The sequence below is a fragment of the Salvia splendens genome, chromosome 22 (assembly GCF_004379255.2).
Source record: "Salvia splendens isolate huo1 chromosome 22, SspV2, whole genome shotgun sequence".
In the NCBI taxonomy this organism is placed as follows: Eukaryota; Viridiplantae; Streptophyta; class Magnoliopsida; order Lamiales; family Lamiaceae; genus Salvia; species Salvia splendens.
In genome coordinates, this window is record NC_056053.1 from 9,956,189 (window position 1) to 9,960,403 (window position 4,215).

At 44.1% G+C, this 4,215-nt stretch overlaps 1 long non-coding RNA gene across 1 annotated transcript; it reads right to left on the reverse strand.

Annotated features, from left to right (window-relative positions):
* Positions 1 to 2,601: 2,601 nt before the first annotated feature.
* On the reverse strand, positions 2,602 to 3,932 carry LOC121786491. Its single transcript, XR_006047203.1, has 2 exons — positions 3,419 to 3,932; positions 2,602 to 2,803 (listed from the first exon to the last, which is right to left on the reverse strand). It is a non-coding gene; the product is annotated as an uncharacterized LOC121786491 (long non-coding RNA).
* Positions 3,933 to 4,215: the final 283 nt, after the last annotated feature.

Here is a 4,215-nt window from a genome sequence, read left to right on the forward strand (position 1 = left end):
CCTAAGAAGTAAAATAATTAGTTTAGTCACCTATAACGTGATTTTCGTAACAGAAATATCTAAAATTTGATTTTTGCTACTAATTCTAGTCTTTATTTATAATGACTTATTATATACTATATTCGTTTCAAGGTAGTTGAACTGTATTTATTTTTGGGTTGTCACAAGATAGTTAAGTCATTTCCTTTTTGGCAATAACATTTTCTTCTTTTTTACTTTACTCGCTCTTTATCTTTCTTATTTTATTCTCCTTTTTACTTTACTCTCTTCACTTTAACCATTAACACATCATTTTTTTTAAATCATTGCCCAAAAGAAATGCCTCAACTACCTTAGGACGAAAGGAGTAAATCGTAAGCATGTAGTTGAGTAATAGCTATTGAGGTAATATGTAGGCCAAAATTGTACTCACTGCATATGAAGGTCATTTTTATAAACAAATAAATATCATACTTCATTTGTCTCATAAAAATATGGCAACCTTTTATTTTCATTCGTCATATAAAAATAAGAGCATATCCATTCATTACCAAAATATATCAATTTATTGAAAATTTATACTACTATGAGCCACCATTACAGCTCATTAAACATTAATAATAATGTGGGTTCCACTATCCACTGACATTACTTTAACCATTACCAATTGTGCATTAATTCTCATACCATTTCAAATGCTTACATTTTTAACGAGTACTCTCTCTATCTTAATTTATGTATAAGATCAATAACGCGAAATGGAGAACAACAACGAAGGTACTCCAGTGACGAGCGGGTCTCAAACTCCCCCGGTACCCGTGGGAGGTGGATGGGGTCCGATGCCCGGGTACTACAACATGTACCCGTGGCAGCAAATGATGGTCGGAATGGTACCCGAGGGGAGTATGCCGGGGTGGACACCCGGGATGCAGATGATGCCGGGGTGGGGTCCGGGGATGCAGATGATGCCGGGAGGGGTACCGGCGAAGCAGGGGACGCCGGGGGGGGGGGGAGAAACGTCTATCGCCCAAGTTTTGATTTTTCGACTGATTCTTCGCACACATCGACCCCAACGGAGACGCAGTTCACGCAATATGAGACTTTCTCCTTAGAGGAGTTGGGGTTTGATCTTCTCGGTGTTCCGGAAACTCCCGTTCAAATGGGGGGAGTAGGGCGGGGTCGGGGCCCCGCAAAGAAGAAAGACAAGGGGAAGGACAAGAGGGTCGGCCAGTCGTCGCAGCCGGTTGAGGACGACCCCTAGGTGCGGAGGAAGTGGAAGGACGCGGAAAACGTCGCGCTTTCCAAGGCGTGGGTGAGTGTCTGTGATGATCCTCTGACTTCGAACAATCAGAGGATCATCAATATGTGGGCCAAAATTGCTGCAGCCTACATGAGATTTTGCCCGGAGGGGAGGCCGCGCACCGGGGAGGAGTGCTGTAAGGGGTGGGACCGAATCAGGGCTGGGGTCTCCCGATTTTCGGGCTTGTACGCCAACGCCCTCCGCATGCAGAGCAGTGGCCAAACGGAGGATGACTGCAGGAGGATAGAAGAGAAAGCCTTCCCCCAGCCCGGGTTGTATAAGGAGTTCACCTACTGGAACTGCTACGAGGTGCTGAACGACTCCGAGAAGTTCCTGGCAGGTGTCGACGCTGGCTGGCCGAAGAAGCAACGACTGAACTATACCGGTGATTACAGCGGCAGCAGCGGCGATTCCCACGACCTCCCCGAGGATGCGGAGGAGCTCCCGTCCCCGCCATCGTTCGCTCGCCGAACTCGCCCGGTTGGTCAAAGGCGGGCGCAACGGGAGGCGAGGGGGGGGGGGGGGCGCCGGGGGGGTCCCAGGAGGTACAGTCGGCATCCCCCCTTGGCCAGTCGACAGAGGATCTCAAATTTTTCGCGCGTCAACAAACGCACGTTCAGATGGCCAAGACATTAGCCGAATGGCGGACGGCGACGAACCCCGAGGAGAAGAGTTTTCTTCACGCAAAGCTCGTGAGCATGTGTGACGATTTGAAGACCGGGGGGCATCGGGGGGTTCCGGCGGATACGGAGGCGGCGGCGACGGTGACAGTGGCGAGGGGGGAGACGGAGACGAGGAGTGAGGCGGAGGTCGTGTTTTTTTTAAATAATGTTATTTTTTAAAATTAATGTATTTTTTTAATGCAATTTTTTTTAAATAAATGTATTTTTTTTATTGTACTTTTTTTAATTTAAATAATATTATTGAATTTTCCCGTATCTGTGTCGTACATTTAATTCCGTATTTTGTGTGATTGTCAATTATTTGTTTTATATAATTAGGGGTGATGTGGCTAGACTATTGCTGTAACGCCCCACTTTTTGAACCCTAAAGTACTTGCTTTTAATGCTATTAATATTGCGAAGTCCGTGAATTAATTGTCGACTAGAATTGTTGTTGGATACTTTTCGTGACCTAATTTGGAGTTGGATTTTTTTTGACTGGGTCAACTTTGTTGAATATGTGACGTGGCTGCTTTGAATAATTGATGTGGAGTGAAATTAAATATTTTTAAGTAATTGATAAATTGTTATGAGAGCTAGAAATTTGTGAAGTAAATCATAATGTGAATTAAAATAATTCATTTCCGTGAGGAATATATATTGGACTCAATCTGCGAGTTGGATTTAATAAATTGAATAAATAATATAAAAATCCATTCCGTAATAAATAACTTGTGGCCTGTATAATTTAATAAAATACAAACGACTGTGAATTAAACAAATCAAACTAAATCCTCTTCCTGTTGACTTGGACGACAAGTGCAAAGATTTTTTTCCCTCCTCTGTGATCTGCAAATAAATGCTAACAAATCCAAATTAATCCAAAAAAAGAAGAAGGGATTCGAATCCCACTCCTATTTTTCCCACGATTAAAAACCGCCCCCATGAATCTCTCCCTTAAATTAAGCTACCCATCAGCCACCTTCCCCCTATTATATACTTTTCCTAAATCAAATTTTCCCTATTCTCACAACTCTGCAACCGAGCCGCATCTCTGCAACAAGAATTCAGGGAAATTTCTCCTTTTGAAATCCACGGCAGAATTCGAAGAGTGCCGAATTCTCAATTCAGTCCTAACTGTGGTAAACAATTTCCCTATCGACTTATACCTAAATTGCTTTGGTTTCAAAATCTAACATCAACAATTTCTAATAACCGAAATCGAAATTCTCAGCTTCAAAGAGCCTCTCATTTCAGCTTTGTGAACTCCACAACCAAGTCCTACTCAAGAAGGTATAATTCTTTTTACTCGATCCTAAAACATGAAATTTTCGTTAGCAATCGCTTTCACAGCATATCATCATCCACCCTTCCCACACGTAACACCATTATCCGAACCATCACCGATCAAACACCGCACCACAGTTAAACACTCCGTATTTAATCGAAAATTTAAAACGAAGTGAAAGAAGCATACTTGGATGAAAACCGGTCTGTTCGGTTGAAATCGGAGTCTTGCGGGGCTGAACGGGTTAGTTCCGGGGCAAATCGGGGCGGAATCGGAGGCAGCGCCTCCCGGCGACGGCTGCACAACCACCGGCGGTGGCATCTCCCGGCTGGACGAACGACGACAGCAGCGATGGCAGCAGCAGCTCTTCCCGGCGACGAAGGCAGCGGACGGAGGAGGCGAAGCCTGGGCTGGCGTCGGTTCAGCGGCGCGACAGCTGGTGTGCGACAGCAGCGGCGTGCGACGGAGCCTGGCGGAGGCTGACCGGCGAGACAGCAGCACTTCCCGGCGGATCGGCGGCACCACTGCGACGGCGACGCACGGCTAGGTCCGTTGCGGTCTAAATCGGAGAAGGCAACGTGAATTGGGAGAATTTGCTGCAATCCTCGATTTGGTCGAAGAGGGAGATAAGAAGAGATAGACGTGGGGTGGGGAGTAAAATCTTTTTGTTTTTGTTTTTTTTTATAAATGAGAGAGTTGGGCCTTGGTGTTAAAAAAAGAGTTGGGCCTTTTTATCTTGGTTAAGGAAAAAAAATAAGGATGGTTGTATTTTAGTTGGGCCAATAATTAAATAAATCTTTGAATTAATAATTAAATTAATTGTGGGGAATTATTTAGTTAATTCTCGGAATAATTCGATGTACAATTAATTTACCCCGAGTTTCGAAATAAATGTAATTGCGAGGGGAGTACTTGCGATAATTTTATTATGCACTTTTATAATTTTGGGGATTTTATTTCGATATCGTTGAGGAAAAATACGAGGA